The 22395-nt window shown below is 39.1% G+C and overlaps 1 long non-coding RNA gene across 2 annotated transcripts in view; it reads left to right on the plus strand.

Moving 5' to 3' along the window:
- Positions 1 to 1410: 1410 nt before the first annotated feature.
- Positions 1411 to 22395, plus strand: part of LOC139363570 (uncharacterized) — a 57231-nt gene continuing 36246 nt past the window's right edge. For both annotated transcript variants that reach the window (XR_011624218.1, XR_011624217.1), the window contains exons 1-2: positions 1411 to 1496; positions 9009 to 9144. This is a non-coding gene — a long non-coding RNA (uncharacterized lncRNA). The remainder of the gene's footprint in view (positions 1497 to 9008; positions 9145 to 22395) is intronic.

Below are 22395 nucleotides of genomic sequence, written 5' to 3' on the forward strand. Positions count from 1 at the left end.
CTCTTGGCAAATGTTTTCTGCAAAGCGTCAGGTAGTAAATATTTCAGGCTTTGTGGGCTAAAAGAACTTGGTCGCAACTGTTCAGCTCTGCTATTACAGCGTGAAAGCAGCCAGAGACAATATGTAAATGAATGAATGTGGTTGTGTTTCAATAAATGTTTATTTACAAAAACAGGAAGTGGGCCACATTTGGCCCACAGGCTGTCATTTGCTGACCCCGTTACAAAAGATAATATAATTGCTGTTTACTCTTCCTTCCATCTCACTCTTTTCCAGGTTTCGCTTATATTATTTTCACTTCGTTAGAACTTAATGATAAATTCCCTTATACTACCTTCAAGGCCACACAGGATTAGCCTTAGCTGTGAAATTCAATAAGTATGGTGTTCCACATGGGTTCTTTTCATCACAGCTTTTTCACTCCAGTTCTTTATTATTTTTCATCTCTTGTTCCATTGGATTACTTGCCAGTTTTGTGTAGTTTGGTTTTGTTTCAAAATGAGTTCGTGAGTATTATATTTCCCAAGCTCTTCCATGTCAAAAAATATCTGCCTTTTATCTCCATGCTTGATGACACCCTAGCTTGGCATAATATTTTTGAATCACATTGTTTCTCTCAGAAGTTCGCGATCATGCTCCATGTCTCTTGGTGCTGAAGTTGCCATGGCAAAGCCGTGAAACCACCTGACGTTTTCCCCTTCTAGGAGCTGACTTGCCTTTTTCCATCTAAATGTCTAATTTTTTTCTTGATTCTTAACATTTAATAGTTTAACCAGGAAATTTCCCAATTTAGACCATTCCGTATCAATTTTTCTGGACGTAAGTTGTCCTCATTTTTGTCCATTAATACCGTTCTTCTTTTCAGGAAACTTTTTAGGTTATATCTTTGGATTCTCTTATTTTTTTTTTTTTCCTTATACTTTAAGGATGTCAGCTGTCTTCATGTTGGATAATTTTTTCTCTCTGTTTCTATCTTTTTTAATTGCTTTGTCTTTTCATCCTGCATTTTCTGTGATTATCCCCAGCCATCTCTCCATGCCATTTGCAGCTACATTTTTCTCTCCTTTACAATTTATAACTTATATTTAAACTCATTGCTTTGTTTTTCAATTTTTCTTAGCTCCACAATGTCTTCTTCTATCTTCTTTATTTTATGATTTATCTTAGAGGTATTGTTTTACTGAATTAATATTCTTAATGAACTCTTCTCTGTAATTAAGCATTCAAAAAGAACTCGCACTTCACCTTTGAGTTTTATTTTCTTCCTGAGGGTTTTTGGTTTTGGTTTTGGTTTGCCTTTTGCTTGTTTACTACTTGTTTTTGTAGTAGTAGATTTGCATAATTTTGTGCTGCTTCTTTCCATTTTGCTCATGCTTAGCAGGGAGCAGTTTTGTTTGTAGTTTCTGTAAAATGACGCGGATGGATTCTCCTTGATGTTTTTCTCGCTTTATCTGGAGCTATTGTGTCTTCCCCTCACCAAAGAATCTGTTTCAGAGGTGGGTGTGACTTTCCATTTATTTTTTAATTAAAGCTTATTATTTTGAATCCTCAGTATTTCGTTGACTACCTTTGCTTTTGGGAGAAGGGCTGGCCTTAGGAGTTGTACCAGTCATATCAGAATCTTTCTTTTCATGGATGCCAAACCTTACGGTTCAAGCTGTACCCTCTCCTCTCTTGCTGCTAGTGTATTATTTGGCTTAAAAAATAACCATTTCATCAGGTGGGGAAAGAAGTTTCTGTGATCTTGTTTTGCTCTGCTATCTTTATGTGGAGTTGGGTGTTAAAGCAAGAGCCAGGTGCATTTTTGGAAGGAATTAGTTGTGAAAAGAAAGAGACCAGGTGATTTTTGAAGTTTCTTTTAGCTCAACATACTGAGATACCACTATCAAGCCAACAGGGGTCGCCCGACGATTGAAAATTACCAAGTTCAAAAATGTACTAGTAAGAGGCATTGCAATTTTCAGACCACTAGAGGGCAGATGCCAGTCACAGTAAATAGTTACTATTGTCAAATGAATTGTGCTGGAGCTCCGTTAAACTTTTACAAAAAAGTGTGAAAAGGACAAACTGTAGGGAAACGGAGCTTAAATTATCTGGCAGTTGGGGGCTACTCACTTGTAAGAGGGGTCCCGTGATTCTCTATCTTGCCATCTGTATCCATCTCCCGTTAGGTGTTCACTTTTGCCAATCCCCCCGTCATCCATGCTTGAAAACTATGAAAGCATGCCCAGCTCCTCTTTTCGCTGTGCTATTTTCCAGCTGGCATTTAGAAATTTGAAACACCTTGCCCAGAGTTACAGCCCCCCAGCTCATAAATGATGAAGACCTGAAAGGGAGCCCACCTTGCTGGCTCCTATGCCTTCTGAACGCCTCTCCAGGAGAGCAAGCTCTTGTCACTGATACTTCACTTGTAGCATTGAAGCCACAAGAGAAGCAATACCAGCAAGAGATGAATCAAAGTCCTCCCTTCAGCCCTTGCTGTTGGCAGCTCCCTATGGCATTCTGAATCATTACTCTGGACAGACTTTTGTGACCCAAGGATAAGCCTCCTTACAATAAAGATGATAGAAACCTGCCTTTGCTGCCAAGGATGTTCCGTTTGTCTCTCATGCTGGGTCTTGCTGCCGAAGGTAACATTTGCCAGCATAAACTTTCAGCCTGTTGCTTACCACATTCCTCCTTACATCACTCATCATGCTTCACCAGGGAATTCAAGGCTTATTTTTCCCTCCTGGACTGCTTACTGCTTTCCTAGCCTTAAGTCTTTGGCGAGACATTACATCACATACATGTAAGACAGATGCCTGCTTTTCTCTCTACTCAGGGAAGCTCTGAACCCACATGATGTCAGTAAAACCCTGCTAAAGGTTTCAGATCAGGATGTAAGTCATGTGCCCTGTTAGTAACATAAATTGGGAGTATCATTAATATGACTGTGTCCTTACAAGAAAAGACATTTTATTTTCTTCACGTAGATTTAGTTTGGGCTATCCCAGAAAATCACTGTTTTCTTTTAGGAAGCATGTTGGCTTAAATATTGTTAGATCTTCCTAAGACCTGATTCCTCCCAACAGGCAGCAGGCAGGACTGATGTTTTGTTTCAGCTGAGCTGTAAACATGATCTGCGGCTGGTGTGGTTCAGTTCACAGTGGATTAAAGTGTTCAGTGTCCCCCAGTCAGATAAACATATGTAGAGGACTATACTTTCTAGTGGCCTTGTCTGGAGCCCAGAATAGTGGAAAGGATATGTTTTTATTGTGATTTATTCTATCAAATAAATAAATTGGGCCTTAAATTAGGGAAGGGGGTGGTTTTGCTTGTTCATTTCTCTGGGACTGAAGTGGGTAAGAGTTTGGACTCAATGGGCAAAAAAGACAACGAAATTCTCATGGGCGAGGTGAGCCAGCCGTTGAAAGGAAGGAAGGAGGAAAAACACTTTCAGACCTAGGGATCATAGGAGTGGTGCTATCTCACAGTTTAAAATTTTCCTTTTCCTTGCGTTATTGTCAATATTTCAGTAGACATCAGACCTCATAGCTTAGCATGTGCTAGGCGAAGGAGAATTAGGAAAAGGTCTGTGTTCTTCTGGCATGGGCTATACCAAGACACAGGCTATGTCTCTTGGGCTGTGTTCTTTGAGAACATCTTGCAAAACGATCCTGAGAAACAGTTGTGAGAGGTGACCAGCAGGGGCCCTAGAGCAGTGGTTCAGAGTAAGAGATGGCCAATGATAATCAAGGGGGATTTGTTATTGTGTGGAGCTATTTCCTGAGAATTCTCAGGAGTAAGAAGGAGAATAAAATATAGCTATTATGCAATAAACTGATAAAATATTGAATGGGGGCTTAGATAAAATTATTTGGCTATTAAGCAGAAAGCCTCCCTTGAATGCTAAAGAACCTTGAGAAATTATGGGTACATATTGCTAGAACTTTCCTCTTTGGTTTTCTGTGGCTTTGTATCTCCTAAATAAACTCATGTGACGAAGATTGGGATTGCTGTTATTGAGAAGTTCAAAGAAGAAAGGTTTTAATTGCATGATTGATTTCTGTGTGGATTATACCTAAAGAGAGAGAGGAAATAAGCAGAGTGAGTTCCGTTGCTAAACAAACATACTTTTAGTCCTAGAGGGAAATGCAAGATGCTTGCAATTCGAAGAATAAGATTATTAAAACTAGAAGCATATTTGGAGAAAATGAAATCAAGGAACAGTCTATTTAATCTTTTTATGGTTTCTAAAAGGTTAATGGGAAAACCTGGTGTCTTAAATGAAATGAATTTAATGTTATTAACCTTCAGTTCCAGGTGTATGGAATAAAATACAAATCTCAATATAGATGTAACTGGGTGTTGCCATGTAACCCATGTTAAGTAAAGTATTCAATATAAGAAATAATGAAAAATTGATGAATGAATAAGCGATTTGGGGAATAATTGGCAAACCATTTGGGAAAAAATTATCTTAGAGCTGTATTTTATACCATGATACACTAGATAATTGTTTTTAACCCACTGAAAATGTTTCTTCCTTCCTGTGGTGATAAATTTAATTTCCTTTGGGAGATAACCTCTTCTGTATATGCAGTGTGGGTGGGACTGTAAATTCCCTGCCCTTTTCTGGTCACAAGGTGGCTGTCGCCCAAGTCAGGACAATTGGAGACAGTTTCAAGGGGCTGTGAATGGAGCAACAACAAGAAAAAACACTCATTGAGCACCTGCTCAGGCACAGATCCCTGTTCCCAAGGAGTTTACATCCTGAGGAGTGGGAGTAGAGGGGGTTGAGGACGGTGAGTGTTCCTTCATTTCACTCCTATATTCTTTTCAGGTCGGCCAGAGCTGCCTGATCTTTTCATCTCTGAGCCAAGTTCCTTAGGTTTTACTTCAATTACATCCACTCTCCCAATTTGTCCAACAAATATTATTTTTGCTTAAGTTATCTCAAGTCAACTTATTGCTTGAAAACAAAGATGTCTAGTAAATTTCATATGGCTTAAAGAAGTGATTTTCAAACTTCAGATGCAGAAGAATCACTTAGAAAGTGGTTAAACATACATATTTCCATGGTCCTCTGGAATAACTTTGATTAATAAGGTCTGCCAAGCGTAATGGGGATGGACATTAAAACAAACAAACAAACAAACAAAACAGGTATTTTGGTGCAAGTGATGCTCAAACCGCTTTTTGAGAATCACTAAAGAGTTAATTGATTTTTCTTAAGCGTAGAAGGACAAGTAGAAAATAAAACTTTTATGAGAGGAATACAGGGAAGACAAATTTCTATTGCTTTGAAGTAAATAGAAACAACTACAAAGGAAATAATACTGATAGACTCATGTGAATAAACATTAAACATATGTAAATTAAAAATTAAAATGAAGGGACAAGAAGCAAGACAGAAAACGTTTTTCATCAAATATAACAGATAGTCTAATATCTATAATAATCTGTGATGAGCTCATTTAAAATTAAACATAAATGGATAAAAGAGTTTATTTTTTATATGAAGGGGAGCACAAATAGTAAAGAAACACAGAAGAGAATGTTAGCTCATAAAATAATCAAGAAAGTGAAACCAAAGTAAAATGAATAATTTTACACCTGCTAAATTAATAACAACAAACAATTCTGAGAAATGCCAACACAGCACTAGCTAGGTTAGGCTACAGTTGCCATCCTCAGGCCCTTTTGCAGCAGTTTAATTGGGGTTGAGAAAACACTCAAAAAGCTGTATTTCCAGAAATAATGAAGGTGGTCTTCTCTATTCTTAAGGTTTATGAAACCTAGAAATCAAGACTTCTATTTTAGGACTTATTAATGTAAAGGGTTAGATCCCAATTTACCCAAAACTTTAGGAACCCATCAGCCCCTCAGATCTAAGGCCAGCTGTCCCTTAGAGGACTAAAGGCCCATGTTCAACACCTCCCTATGCTGAGGCTGTCAGATTTAGCTCATCACCATCATCATCATCATCATCATCAAACACATTTAAAAGTGTTGCAAGGCACACTTATAATAATAAAGTTACTCACTGTTTATCTGAAATTCAAATTTAACTGGGCACCCTATATTGTATCTGACAACCTTATCCCAAGCACACATACCTCTGCCTTTCTTTCTAGGAAGCTTTCATAAAGACACCCATTGAATGGTTCATGAAAACCTCCAGCTTCAGGCATTAGTAGTGCAAAAGCTTAGATCTTTGATTTCTTAGCACCACAGGAAAGGGGAATGGCATTTTTCAGGCCTTCCAATTTGCTAACTCAAGCAGCAACTCTGAATTCAGAGTGACTCTCAGCTGTGTCCCTTGATCCTTGATCGTCAGGCTGGATCCTGTTGCCAGCAGCAACTCCAGGAGTAGGAGGATTCTTCATCAGCCAAAGACCAGCCCAGAGGGAGAACCAGTTAACTTATCTGAAGTTTGGTTTCCCTGTGAGTACAAAGCATGGATAATATGACCGCTCCTGGGTAAAAATAAGACTATAATTTCGTTTGTTTGTATCTATAAAAACAAAGCAAACAAAATTAAAAAAAAAAAATCAACTGGGCACAGTGGCTCACGCCTGCAATCCTAGCACTTTCAGAGGCCTAGGCGGGTGAATCCCCTGAGGTCAGGAGTTCAAGACTAGCCTGACCAACATGAAGAAACCCTGTCTCTACTAAAAATACAAAATTAGCCGGGCATGGTGGCACATGCCTATAGTCCCAGCTTTTTGGGAGGCTGAGGCAGGAGAATCACTTGAACCTGGGAGGCGGAGGTTGTGGTGAGCCAAGATCATGCCATTGCACTCCAGCCTGGGCAACAAGAGCGAAACTCCGTCTCAAAAAAAAAAAAAAAAAAAAAAAATCAGAGGGATAAATGAGAGGCAAATCAAAATGTCTCCCATTAAAGGTTAAGCATAGGAATGGGGTTAGGCAGGGACTAAGACAGGAAAGATACTTCTCAGTGTATAGCCATTTGTGTCATTTTTATTTAGGAGCCACTTTGGCAGTGCTCTTGTAAGGACGACACGGGGTGATGCATGCCCAGCATCCCAGCATCCCGCACACTCTGGGCTACTTGCGAAATCCTGGTACTTCCACTGTAGCACCTTGAGCCTCCCACAGGGACCTACTCCTTATCTGCAACTGCTGGTCTATATGCTGAGAAATGACAGAAGTAATCACCTGTGTCCTTAGCGAGCTGCTCTAATATTTATTCACATGAGAACTATGGTGACTCTTCCTTCCTGTGCTTTCTGCCCTCTTTTCTTCCTGCCTTCTTCCAGCCATGTCAAGTCCAATTTGGAGCTTCGTGACTTAGTGCCGGCTCACTACTGCCCACCCCTTTTTCTTTCCAGTAGTTAAATGCTACCTCTTTTTCCACAGCAGAGCAGTAACTTGCTGTCTTAGATCAAACAACTCTAAGACTATCAGGTGTCACGAATTGTGCTAAGGAAAGGAGCTGGCTCTAAGCCGATGTGGTCATGTGGGAAAACAATGAAGTGAGGAAATTTGGGAGGAATTTGATGAATACAAGGAATTTAGAGATTCACTTGCCCTTACTGTCTTCCTGAAACCTCCCAGGCTGACTTCATTGAGTTTCAGGGAGTATCTCTCTGAATTAAGATTCATATGTGATGAGATTCACTTGCTAGTAATGAAGGGAGAGAAGAAAGGAAGAATGACAGAAAAAAGTTGTATTCTAGATCTTGTGAGATGGCCATAAAATGAAAGAGGTAACCAGAGGCAAAAACTGAGGGACTTGTGCAGTAGATTAGGAAACCGTTTAGTGTAAGTAATCCATCCTTACCTTTGAGATGGGAACACACAACTTCAGTGTGCCCTTGGCACTTTCTTAATGGGTGACCCAAGGAAAGATCTTTCTGGGTTGATTAAATGAGGCCACCAGAAGGTCCTGGATGTCCTTGGCAAATCATGCAGCCTCAATGAGTCTATTTCATCAACTGTAAATTGCATATAGCAAGAGCTACTCCTGGAGGTTCAATGAGATTATGAGGCAGTGACCGGGACTCTAGATTCAGGATGCCTGGATTAAAATCCCAGCTCTGTCACTTGTTCATCTGTGTGACCTGGGAGCAAGATATTGAATCAGGGACAAGTTAGTTATTTATCTGAATTTCTTTATATAAGAATTGAAATATGAAATATTTAGCACATACAGTTGTTGTAAGGACTAAATTAGATAATGCATGTAAAATACATAGAAAAATACTTGGCACATAATATATGTTCAGTAAATGTTTCATAGTTAGTGGTGGTAATGTTAATAGTAAAAGGTAATTCATATAAAGATCCAGTGCAAAGTCTGGCACATAGTAGACCCTCAGTAGGTGTTAGCTATTACTACTGTGGGTTTCCCTGATTTTAGGACTTGTTCACAACTACATCTGTCCCCAATACCTGCCTGAGTTCTAGCCTCTCAGTGTAACAGGAACTGCATCCTCACCAGTTGTGTGGGCTCGAAGTGGTTTTGCTACTTTGTGCCAAAATGAATAATGTCATTGGGTATTTGTTGTTCACGTGGGTCATGAATTTCAAGTCATCAGGACTGCATTTGTGCCTTGATTTTCTGAGACCGTTACTGCAACCCTACCAGATACGGAGCCTGGCAGTGAGTTCCAATCTGTTTGTGACCCTGATTCCTCATACATTTGGCTCATTTGATCTTACTGGAGTCGTGCCTCAAACTTAATAGATCAACTTGAGACTGTGATGCTGCCATTCTCATGACACAGAATAGCTGCTGTGCACACGCTCCTGCTTTCCTTGGATATCTGAGCCTGCCAAGGCTGGATTGAATTAGCTGCAAGCCTTCTGCCCAATTCTGGGGGACCAACTCCTCACCTGGCCTAGGGTGCTCCTCTTTATTGGCCATTCTTGCCTTACATTTCCTATCGTCCTGGCCCCAGGTCAAATTGTTCATGATATTTTCAACTATGAGATTCTGTTATTCCTTGTTGAACTGCAGAAATGTATTGTAACTTCAAAAACGCTTTTCTGTTTTCCAGAGAAGGAGCAAATGTCAAAATACTTCAGGAGTGGTCTTGCGCCAGAATTCCTTTGTGGCTCCATGATGTAGAGGTATCTGGAGGCATTGGCTTACTTTTCTATTCATTTCACTTTTGTTTTAGAAGACATTCTTGAGTAAGTATGTCCTGGCACCATCTGGGTGCTTCTCTCTGTCACGTTTATTACTTTTCTTGGGGAAAAAATGCAGCGAGCTCGGCTATCATAATGAAAAGCCTCAGAATATAGCATTTTTGAAACAAATGTTGAATACTAGTGCAGGTTATATTTCTGATACTGATGTATCATGCTTCAGCAAGAAGTGTTATCTTGCTAATTCCATTCTCCAAGTGACGTTTTGAGAGGTTTAATTGACTCTATCTATTAAATTAGGACCTGAACTTGAAAACATTGAAAGTTTTTAGCTTTTAAGTGAGGGATGTAATACTCAGGATAGAAATTTGATTTTACATCATGAGATCACTCTATCTTTGGTTCATGCATAAATGCATTTTTGAATTGCTCAAAATTTTTGTTGTTGAATATAAAAAAGCCAGTTAAAATAGAAACTGGATTATTTGAGCTGCAGCCATTATCTCTACTAGTTATATGTTTGAAAACTATCAGCATAAAAAGCTAAACATGCATGTTGTGCAATACCATCAGAGATTCTGATGAACACTGTTCTTGTCTGTTTCCAATAAGCATTCAGTCTAGTGAGGAGGAAAGCTAGAAATAAGACAATTACACTAATTCTTGCAATTTGCATTTCCTACTAACACAAAAACACTTTTAAATAAGTAATATACGCACAGAAATGAGCAAAATAAACTACAGGCTTGTATTGAATTTACATTCTTACTTAATATGATCCAGAGTTCTAGGGTTTAGTGGTATGGGCCAAAGAACTTATTTTTCCATCTGGGGGTTGGGAGTTGAGAAGGATTTTAATGTGTGGTATGAGAAGGGTTCAAGACTTAAGGAAGAGTCTGAATAAAGGCACAATAACGTGGCTGTGCAATATGTGCCCAGGCATTGTGGCATTAGTAAAGGAGATTTATCACTGAAATACTAGGTAGAAGTATGGTTAGAATATTGAAAAGTCACATGTCTAATTTTCCTTTCTGTAGTACTAAATCAAATATTTTAATGAAATTACTGAGTAGAGGTAACACATACCCATGGTTTTAAAGATCTCAAGAATGAAATTTTACAATCATTGGCCAACACATCTAGTTTCACTGGAAATTTTGTAAGTATAGAAGAAAGTGGAAATGTTAATAAAGAGAAAGAAGCCGATTGGCTGTCCCTCACTTGATGGGAGTAACTCATTCTTAATTGAAAATGAGCTTGGCAAACACAATGACACTGATTACATTTCCCCAAAAACTGGTTTGTAGACCAGAATTCTTTCCTTGACAGGTTCAGTGGGAATTCTACCAGTCAGGACAAATAACATGTGCCATGATGTGAGGTTTTGCCTATTGATGAAAAAGAAAAATCCAGACAGAGATAGCTTGGTCAGTACTGGATTAAAATAAAATGAACCTGGTGTTGTTAACACCATAGTGGAACATTTGGATGTTTGGCCATCTTCTGCCTGAGTAAAATTCTGCCTCCCTCTCTGACAAGGGTGAAAGTCGTATTGATCATTTTAAATCAGAATTTTTCGTTTTCTAGACCCATTTTTGTTGGGCTATCACAAAACTACATATCATAGATTGCTTAGGTTGTATTTTAATCTCTTCTATCATATGTGAGAAGCATCCTAGTCTAACCAGCAACATATTCTTAGAGCTAATTACTTCTGCAGTTGGTAATCTCATCTGTTTCACTTGGCTTTAGGAGGGTGACTCATTAAAAAAGAAAATTTAAGTGTTTATTTTCTTAGTATAAAAGTCATACACATTTGATGTATAAAATTTGAATATAAATGTAAACAAAAATTTTAAAAATCCAAATATTCTATTATTGCATATATGTATAAAAGGAAACATATTGCATATACCATTTAATAACTTACATTTGCCAGAACAATTTTTAAAAATCTTTCTAGGTAATTATCCAGGCATGAAGTTCTTTTTTAATAGCATAAAGTCCTTTGTTGAGTGCATATTTCTTTTTTTTTTTTTTTTTTTTTTTGAGACAGAGTCTTGCTCTGTCGCCCAGGCTGGGGTGCAGTGGCCGGATCTCAGCTCACTGCAAGCTCTGCCTCCCGGGTTTAGATCATTCTCCTGCCTCAGCCTCCCGAGTAGCTGGGACTACATGTGCCCGCCACCTCGCCCGGCTAGTTTTTTGTATTTTTTAGTAGAGACGGGGTTTCACCGTGTTAGCCAGGATGGTCTCGATCTCCTGACCTCGTGATCCGCCCGTCTCGGCCTCCCAAAGTGCTGGGATTACAGGCTTGAGCCACCGCGCCCAGCCGAGTGCATATTTCTTGGTTTACTTAACAAATCCCGAGGTTTTGAATATTTAGATTGTTTAAATTTTTGTTTCATTGAACACCCTTGTGGTTTATTTTTATTTTTATTATTTTTTCCCACTCATGCATGGTTATTTGCATGAGATAAATTCCTAGATATGGAATTACTGGGTCAATCTATGAGCATATTTAAAGGCTTTTGCTTTGAGTGATACAGTACTGCCAAACTGATCTTAAGGAAGTTTGTACAATATATATTCTGTACTGCATTGTATGAGAATGCCTGTTTTCCTAGATGAAATATGCCATTTTCTGATTTTTTTTTTTCTCCAATTGATGTGGCTTGTCAAATTTGGGACCTATTAATTATTTTAAAGATGGTGATTGTCCAAAAATAATAGTAAATTTCCAATATGATCTTTACCTATGTTAAATGTATTGGTCAAATGAGTCAGGTAAGGAGATTGTTTTTAGACATAGTAGTACCAATTTCAAAGTCTTTAGTACAATGGAATGAATGAGATAAACATTTGACTGACCTGGCTTTAAATTCTGGCTCTGAAGTGTCAAGCATTGATGTCTGAAGGATTGAAGTCCAGTTTTCTTGTGTTTAAATGGTGTATCCAATATGACCTATCTATTGGTAGGTAAATTAGACCAGGTGGTTTAGGTATGATTCATCTCATTCTCACTTAGAAGAGTAGACCTTGACTGATATAAACCCAAAGGAATAATCCCATCTCCCTGACCTGGTAATTGATTCAGGAATGAGCAACCCAGTTTAAGCCAATCAACATATAGCATTTTCAGTAGATTGCATTGTGTTCAAAATATTTCAAACTCATCCTATCTGGCTTTTCTTTCAGAAAGATTTTACTTTTCATCCCATTGATGAAAGCTTAGGCAATGATTTTCTTTGCCCTACAAAATGTGAGTGGAAGTTATCTGTGCCATTTTCAAGCAGAAGTTTTAAGAGTCACCATATAATTCTGCTATTACTCGTTTACTTCTGCTACAAGATTAATATGTCCTAGACAGTGACTTCAACTTCAATTTCAGTTTCAAAATGAAGAGGACATGGCTCAAGTCTCAGCTGATCTGCAGCTGCCAACATGCAAGCTGAATGAGAATAAACCTTTGTTGCTTTGCAAGCCACTGACAGGTTGGGGTCATTTGCTATCCCAGTACCGCTTAGCTTAAACTGACTCATTCACCATTCTTTGGGTCAGAGTAAATATTTTTCAAGAGTGGGTGCATAGCCTAATTTTGTCTATTAGTAATGAAGCTCAAAGCATTTGTTTGGCATCTGAGCAAAGAGACTCTTTATTTGAATGCTCTGATATATTGTAGTGTCACCAGACACCTCACCAAATGCAGTAGCATTTTGTTACTGATAGAAATGAGCCAGAGGAAAGAGCAAACAGATGAGAATAGCACCAAGAGAAATGCAGGGAAACAGAGCGGGTACCCTAATCTTAAATCAGTGCCTGAAGCTGACATACCTTTGAACTCATCAGTTAAGTGAACCAGAAAAAATAAATTCCCTTTTTAGTTTAAGCCACTTTGAGTTGAACTTTCTTTTATTTGCAGCCAAAAGTATTGTGGCTGATTCAAATTTCTTCTGTAACATGATTCAGCAGAACACAATTTAGGAAGCATGAAAACAGGACAATACCATGAGATGATAATTTCTGGCAAATGTATGTGTCGTTAACGAGCAATGGAAAGAACACAAAGGTGAAACTTGGAAGAGTTTCTGAAGACAAAGAATTCTCAGATTAGGGTGCAACGTGGTTATTTTAGCTTGAAGTAGCAGTTGAAAACTGCATGGAGGAGAAGGCAAAGAGGTCATTGCTGGTTTCACATGTTGTTCCAAGTTCTCAGTTCTGTACTCTTCTTTGGTTAGTGCTTCTCACTGCCTTAACTGACTTTACAGGACTTCAACAATTGCCTGCTTAACTACATGTCCATGACTAGCCCGCTGTGTTCTCTTAAAGTCCATACCTGTATCACAGAGGCGTCTTCCTAGCGTCATCATTTGACTGGTAGGGGGCTTAATTAATTAGCATTTGTAAGATGTCTCCAGCTTGTTAGTGGATTAGAGGTAATTAGGAAAGCAGGAAAGTGGCAGCAAGAGCTTTCTATTACCTTCCTCTCTGCTGGTCTCTTTTCCTGCTTCTGGAGTAACTGGCATGAATATTGACTCAAACGAACTTAAACTTGTTATCCTGTGTCATTTGATTTTTCATTAAATAGATTCCAAAGTATCCCAGAAACACTTTACAAGGATCAGTCATTTCTCCTACAGACTAAACAAATTCAGTGTTAATAAATAAAGCAGTTTTATAATTGCCACAAAGGGCAAAGTGTTTGAAACCACAAATAAAATATCTTGGATTCTTAGAGCTTTCTTGTATAAAAACCCTTCTCCCGTAACCAACTTGTACATCATAGCTCTCCCATGACTGCCACCTGGTAACCCTTTCCCCACATTTAATGAACCCTTCCTTGACAGTCATAGAATTTAAATGTTACATTCTTTTTTTCATACCTTGATTGAATATTTTTTGTCCTGTTCTTATTTAGCCACACAGAGAATGATTCAGTTAGGAAATACATTTGGGGGCTAATAAGGAAAGCTTGAACCAACACAGTTTAACAAGATGAAAGTTTGTTTTTTCTCATATACAGGTAGTCTGTAGGTTGACTTTCTATAGTTGTTGCAGTGGTTCTAGAATACCGCCTGTGTCCTAGACTGCTATATTTTTATTCTGTCATCATTAACATGTGACTTCCAACTACAAGGAGCCAGAGAACCAAGGTAGCTCCAGACATCAAGTCTTTATTCCAGGCAGGAAGCGGGGGGAAATATGGAAAAAGGAAAAAGATCCTCTCACCCTTCCTGAAAGCGTTATACAGAACTTAGTTACCTGGCCACTGCTATCTTAAAGTGAGGCTGAAAAAAGTAGTTTTGTATCAGTGCACATCGATATCCCTGACAAAACTAGGTTTCTATTATTAAGGAGGAAGGGACAATGGGCATGAAATAGGTAATTATCAGCTTTTGCTACACAGCACTTTTGACAGTATCTTAATAATCCTTAAGTCAATAATAATTATGTTACAAAAATAAGTGAAATATTCACCCAACCCAGTGATCATGGGCCTTTTGGGGTACTGGATGACTTTTAATAGAGTATAGAGATCATTTTATCTGGAAGAATATTAATAAATCTTTATTTGCCACATGGTACCCAGCCATGACAAAAAGTAGATGCAGAGGGAGAAAACTTTTTAAAATCTTTATTAGCGGAAATACTAACTTTCCTAGGCTTCTTCCTACAGGTTCATCTGCAATTACTCTGAAGCAAAAGGGATTTGTGCACCTTGTCCAAGAGCCCTGTCTAACATATTATTCTTCTAGTTCGATTTTTGTTATCTACAATGCATTCTGTACCATATATTTAAAGGTGGGTTGCTTCATGAGTTAAATATAAAGAGGATGGCACCCCAACAGGGGAAGCAGAAGGCCACAGTGGGATTCTAAATTTGGGTCAACAACAACAACAATAACAAAACAAATGATACTTGTTGTGCAACTATCTGGCCATTGGCCATTTTCAAAACCTTTCTGCCTTAGGGAGATAATGACAGATTATTTGGGGTTGGAGGCAGTGTAGGGAAGAGATGGGTAGGAAAAGACTAGACAATTTTCTGAATTTAGTGTAAGGAAAATGCCCAGTAGTTAGAAGCTTAGCAGGTATTCAGCCAATGCTCGTTTCCTGCGCCCTCTGTGATTCTGTAGCTAAGAAATTTAGAAACTACCAGGGAGTTAAATTCACAAAAGCATTTCATCTCCACTAAATTTTGTACCATCATCCAGAAGTAATGGAGCAAAATTGCTGAGATCCTTTTCACACCAAGGATTAGCAAACCTTTTCTCTGCCATCCTTTAGTGGCTTACCATGTAGTATTTTTGGCTTAGATCTTATCCAGAAACTACTTCCATCAGCAAAATACAGCATCCTGCTCTCCTGTCACCTACTTTTTTGCCTTCTCTTGGCTCTAACAGATGTTGTTTTCAGGGAGCCAGAAACAGAACCAATGTATCCTTTGATTCACTTCTGCTGTCTACTTAAAGATTGCAGTTCAAGTTTGTGGAGATGCCATTTTTCCAGTAAGGTCTCTTCGTTTGTATTAGTCTGTTCTGACGCTGCTATAAAGAACTACCTGAGATTGGGTAATTTATGAAGAAAAGAGGTTTAATTGACTCATAGTTCTGCAGGCTTAACAGGAAGCATGACTGGGAGGCCTTGGGAAATGTACAATCATGGCAGAAGGCGAAGGGGAAGCAAGCACCTTCTTCACATGGCAGAGCAGGAGAGACAGAGAGTGAAGGAGAAAGTATCACACACTTTTAAACCATCGGATCTTCTGAGAACTCACTCACTATCACAAGAACAGCAAGGGAGAAATCACCCTCATGATCCAGTTACCTCTTACCAGGCCCCTCCTTCAGTTTGACATGAGATTGGTACAGGGACACAAATCCAAGCCATATCATTCTACCCCTTTCTTCTCCCAAATCTCATGTCCTTCTCACATTGAAAAATGCAATTATTCCTTTTCAACGGTTGCCAGTCTTAACTCATTTCAGCATTACCTCAAAAGTCCACAGTCCAAAGTCTCATCTGAGACAAAGTAAGTCCCTCCCCACTCTGAGCCTGTAAAATCAAAAGCAAGTTAGTTACTTCCAAGATGAATAGGGTACAGGCATTGGTGAAATGTTCCCATTTCAAATGAAAGAAATTGGCCAAAACCAAGGGACTAAAGGCCCCATGCAAGTCTGAAACCCAGCAGGGAAGTCACTAAATCTTAAAGCTCCATAGAAACCCCCTTTGACTCCATGTCTCATACCCAGGGCATGCAGACACAAGGGATGGACTCCCAAGGCATTGGACAGCTCCACCCCTGTGGCTCTTCAGGGTACAGCCCGGGGCGGCTGTTTTCACAGGTTGGTATTGAGTGCTTGTGGCTTTTCCAGGTGCATGGTGCAAGCTGTCAGTGGATCTACCATTCTGGGGTCTGGAAGGTGATGGCCCTTTTCTCATAGCTCCACTAGGCAGTGACCCAGTGGGGACTCCCACCTGCCAGTCTCTTTGCTAAAGCATAACAAGAGTGACCTTTACTCCAGTTCCCAATAAGTTCCTTATCTCCATCTGAGACCACCTCAGCCTGGATTTCATTGTCCATATAACTGTCAGTGTTTTAGTCAAAGCCATTTAACAAGTCTCTAGGAAGTTCCAAACTTTCCTACATCTTCCTATGCCTCTGGGCCTGTGATGGAAGGGGTTGCACTGAAGGTCTTTGAAAGGCCCTGGAGACATTTTCCCCATTGTCTTGGCTATTAATATTTGGCTCCTTTTTACTTATACAAATTTCTGCAACAGGCTTGAATTTGTCCCCCCAAAATGGGCTCTAATGGGCTTTTCCTTTCTATCCCATGGCCAGGCTGCAAATTTTTCTTTTTCTGTTTCTTTTCTTTTTTTCTTTTCTTTTTTTTTCTTTCTTTTTTTTGTTTGAGACTCGCCTTGTCACCCAGGCTGGAGTGCAGTGGCACAATCTTGGCTCACTGCAACCTCCACCTCCCGGGTTCAAGGGATTATCCTGCCCCAGCCTCCTGAGGAGCTGGGATTACAGGTGCATGCCACCATGCTCAGCTAATTTTTTGTAGCTTTAGTAGAGACAATGTTTCACTGTGTTGGCCAGGCTGGTCTCAAACTCCTGACCTCAAGATCTGACCGCCTTGGCCTCCTAAAATGCTGGGATTATAGGTGTGAACCACTGCAAATTTTTCAAACTTTTATGATGTGCTCCCCTCGTGCCCCATCACACACACACTTTTTTTTTTTGAGATGGAGTCTCACTCTGTCACACAGGTTGGAGGGCAGTGGCATAATCTTGGCTCACTGCAACCTCCGCCTCCCAGGTTCAAGTGATTCTCATGCCACAGACTCCCTAGTAGCTGGGACTACAGGCACACACCACCATACCCAGCTAATTTTTGTATTTTTAGTAGAGACAGGGTTTCACCATTTTGCACAGGCTGGTCTCAAACTCCTGGCCTCAAGTGATCTGCCCACCTTGGCCTCCCAAAGTGCTGGGATTGCAGGCATGAGCTACCATGCCTGGCCCTCTACTTCCCTTTTAAATGTAAGTTCCAGTTTCAGATAATCTCCTTGCTCATGCATATGAGTGTACACTTTTACAAACAGCCAGGTCACATTTTGAAGGCTTTGCTGCTTATAAATTTCTTCTGCCAGATGCCCTAAATCATCTGTCTCATGTTCAAAGTTCCACAAATCTCTAGTGGGACACACTGCTGCCAGTCTCTTTCCTAAAGTATAGCAAGCATGACATTTACTTCAGTTCCCTACAAGTTCCTCATCTCCATTTGAGACCACCTCAACCTGGACTTCATTGTCCATATCACTCACTACTAGCATTTTGGTCTAAACCATTTAACAAGTCCCTAGGAAGTTCCAAACTTTCCCACATCTTCCTGTTTTCTTCTGAGCCCTCCAAATTGTTCCAACGTCTGCCCGTTATCCAGTTCCAAAGTCACTTCCACATTTGTAGGTATCTTTATAGCAATATCCCACTCCTGATATCAGTTTTCTGTATTATTCAATTCTCACACTGCTATAAGGAACTACCTGAGACTGGGTAATTTATGAATAAAAGACGTCTAATTGACTCACAGTTTTCCAGGCTTAACAGGAAACATGACTGGGGGAGGCCTCAGGAAACTTACAGTCATGGCAGAAAGCAAAGGGGGAGCAAGCACCTTCTTCACATGGCAGAGCAAGAGAGAGAGAAGGTGAAGGGGCAAGTGCCACACACTTTTAAACCATCAGATCTCATGAGAACTCACTCACTATCATGAGAACACCAAGGGGGAAAGTGCCCCCATGATCCAATCACCTCCCACCAGGCTCCTCCTCCACTTCAACATGAAATGTTGGCAGGGACACAAATTCAAACCATACTACCATTCTTGTCTTCTTCTTATGCTATCTTAGAGCAGCCATCAGTGTACAAAGTTCAGAAACAGTGTTATCGTCTGGGGAGAGCATATGGAACTGAAACTTTATTTCTTCCCAGAGACATATGCTGTTAATTAAAGGCAGAGTCTAAAGATTGTACTCAGTGTACTCATTGTCACACTGGAGAAAATGCAAAAACCTACTAAATATGTTTCAGCTTTATGTCAATCATTGCATATGTGAGGGTAAGTAGTAAGCTATTTGTTCTATACTTTATTTAAATGGGGGATTAATATTTGCTTAAAATCCTTCAGTGCATCTCTAACTCTTTGGAGAAATTCCAAATTCACTAGCATACCCTCCAAGACCTTTTGTGACCTGGCCTCTGGTCACCTACCTTTTCAGCCTCATATTTTACCACCATGCACCTTATAATCTAGTCAACCAAGCCAATCATAATAAAAGTCACATTTTCAGCCAGCTGCTATACAAAAACTTCACCATAAACCCCATTTAGCTCAAAGTGAGAATTCCTGGAAATGGAATTGCTGACTGAGTAATTCATAAAGAAACATCTGAGGGGCATAGATACTTCTGAACATTGTTCATTTTTTAGTGTGATTCCATTCTTTTCAAATTCCTTGAGCCTATCATGTGTCTTTAATCACAGTTTCTACCAACTTTTCTTAATTCAATTTCTGATTGATCCTCCTGTGTTGCAGCAATGTCCTTCATCCTGTCCCAGGTCTGCAATCAACCCGTGGTTGAAACTCCCATTTGTACCCTCTGAGTTACAGTCATTTACTTGGAGTCTCTGGAGCTGCTGTGACACTTGCATTTCAGATTGACACCTGCAGATTGACACTTTTCCCTAGTCATCATTAGGGAGGTCCATCACTGTCACCTACCCAATCTTATGGGTCAATGCAGCTTGCTAGGATGCAAAAATAAATGGCAGAAGGGAAACTAATAGCTCACTGAATTACACATCTGGATGGATACCCTCTATGCAGTCTGTTTTTGAGCTTTCATTGGCTAAGAACAAATACGTATGTGTATAAAGAATGCTGCAATGAATTCATTATATGTAGTGTACCATAATGATTTATATGTATATGCAGTATGTTTTAATAAAAATATCTCACAAACCTTATAGCAAAGCAGCAATTTTAAATAGGGTATAGCTGTACATACATTTTCTCATTTAGTTCTCACAAAAATATTGTGATTTAAATAAATGAAATTAAATAATGTTACTATTGTACATAAGGAAAGTGAGGCTTAAGATTATTTAAGTGATTTATTTAAGGAAATATATGGTCAAGGAACTCAACCACTATATCAGGAATACAAAATTGATAGCTTTGGCTTTGAAACTAGTCATGGATTTATTGTTGTTGTTGTTTGGGGGAAGAATGTAGTAGATTTAATTTTTATAATTTTAAAATATTTGAATTAACCAATAATTTAATACATACGAACCTCAATACAAATCTGGATTTCCTTTGAAAAATCAGAAAATATGGGACACGAGGTCCTGCCTACCATCAATCACAGAAGCTATGGATAGGTTTCCCTGGCTCCTATGGCCATTTGAAGTTAAGACTGCTGAATAATTCTCTGTCTGTCTGTTACTCCGTAGTTCTTCCAAAGCACTATACTTTGCCATTTTCCCCCTTCTCAGTCGCTCAACTGTCAATTCTATTATTTATATTCAACCAATGCAATCCACCTCGTTTCCTGCCTCTCTATCACTATCACTCCCTCTCTCCAACACTTTCCACTCCTGCTAACTTTGGGTCTGCCTCTACTAGCAAACCTCTAGGCAAACCTCTCTCTTACTCCTTCCTGCAGTGTACTCTAACTGTCCTCTAAATTTACTATTCACACAGCCTACTGATAGCATCTCCATTGCTCAGCTTACTCTAGCCTGGTAAGAATTCGAATGAATGGATGAAATTTAGCATGGATGGACGAATGGGCAAATGTATGATTTGTTGACTTGAACTCAGGTGGAAACCACTTTCTGCTCTCCCTTTCCAGAATAGAAGGAAGTGAATATTAAAAGCTATTTCTAGTGACCTGCCCTTGACTTTTGACCAGAGCATAGCATATGCCTGAACTGTTGTTGGTCTGCTCAGCAAATGTTTCTAAACCAAAAATATCCAGGATGAAAGGATACAACATTCTTTTTCCTTACCAAAGGATCTCAAAGCAATAATATTATGATAATTTAATATTAAAATGATATTAAAAAAACAGATACAGCTGAATGGTCATTTAGTTTTTCAGAATTAAAAAGAGCAAGCTCTAGGATATTAATCACTAAGTACAGTTGAGTGCCAAATTTAGCACTGAACTTCTAGTAGTGAAGACAATTTTATTACACTGAAGAGAAACATTTATTAAACAAGACATTATACTAACCAGTAAGTTAAAATATGTCTCTTTATCTCAAATATTTTCAGTGACTCTTGTTTTAACTAGGCATTCTGCCATCTGCAAATAATGATATTTTACATACACTTCCACAACAGTTAGACATTTTTCTTCCTTTTTAACTTCTTGCAATTGCACAATTCACAAACTCAAAATTGATTATCAAGTTAAATGCTGTCCTTTTTTGTCATGTCCTTTATATAATAATTATGAAAGCAATTAATTCATATCATTAATAAAATGAAGTGAAAGGCTTATAATAGAAAACAGCTGTCTCTTGTCCCTCTTCCCCAGTTTCTCCCTCTAATGGCAATTGTTTCAAATGATTTTAGCTATCTGTTCTTTTAATTAAAAATATTTCTAAATGCTATGTTTTTACTGCTTTTTCTTTACTTATTAATTTTAAATATTACCTACTTGACTCACTATTATGGTAGATGATGGTTCAACTCTCTTATACCATCCCTGCTTCCCTTCCTTCCCCCACCTTCTGATATTTACAGTATTTTTCACTCTTTTTAAAATAAAATTTGAGTCCAGTCTTTTTCACTTTTGCATACAATAGCCCCTAAAAGTCTCCCTGCTTCTACGCTTGTCTCTCAACATTCTAGTCTCAACACAGTAGCCACAGGGCTCCCTCTAAAATGCAAGGAAGATCTTCTACTTCTCTAATCATAACCTTGCAATGGCTCTTCATCTTATTCAGAGTAAAAGGCCAAGTCCTTACAACATCTTTCAGGGCCTGCATGCTCTGGCTCTCATTGCAATCTAATGTAGTCTCCTCCTACTCTCTCCTCGGCCCAAATCCTTTCAGTCCTGTTTGTTTTCTTTCTATTTGTTAAGCAGTTCACTCATACTCTTCCCTTAGGGCCCCTACAGAAGCTTTTGTATCAGAATGAAATGCTCTTCTCCCAGATATCTATAAGGCCACCACCCTTACTCTCTCAGCCTGTCCTCCTGCCTCTCAGTCTGTTAAAACTTTTTTTTTTTCCGACAGCACTTGCCACCTTTTGTATTAGTTTATTTTCACAGTGCTATACTATACTATCCAAGACTGGGTAATTTATGAGCAAAGGAGTTTTAATTGACTCAGAGTTCCTCATGGCTGGGAAGGCTACAATCATGGAGGAAGGGAAAGCAGGCACCTTCTTCACAAGGTAACAGGGGAGAAAAAAAAAGGAAGGAAGAACTTCCGAACACTCATAAAACCATCAGATCTCATGAGAACTCATTCACTATCACAAAAACAGCATGGGGGCAACCACCACCATGATCCAGTCATCTTCCTCCCTTGACACTTGAGGATTACAATTTGAGTTGAGATTTGGGTGGGGACACAGAGCCAAACCATACCACCTTCTAACATAATGAACTTACTTAAATATGTCTTCAGTTTATTGTCCATATCCCTACTCTTAGTGGCATACAAGCTGTTTGAAAGCAGGATCTTCATTTTGTTTACCAAAGTATGCCACACATCAG

The sequence above is a fragment of the Macaca nemestrina genome, chromosome 6 (assembly GCF_043159975.1).
Source record: "Macaca nemestrina isolate mMacNem1 chromosome 6, mMacNem.hap1, whole genome shotgun sequence".
Lineage (NCBI taxonomy): Eukaryota > Metazoa > Chordata > Mammalia > Primates > Cercopithecidae > Macaca > Macaca nemestrina.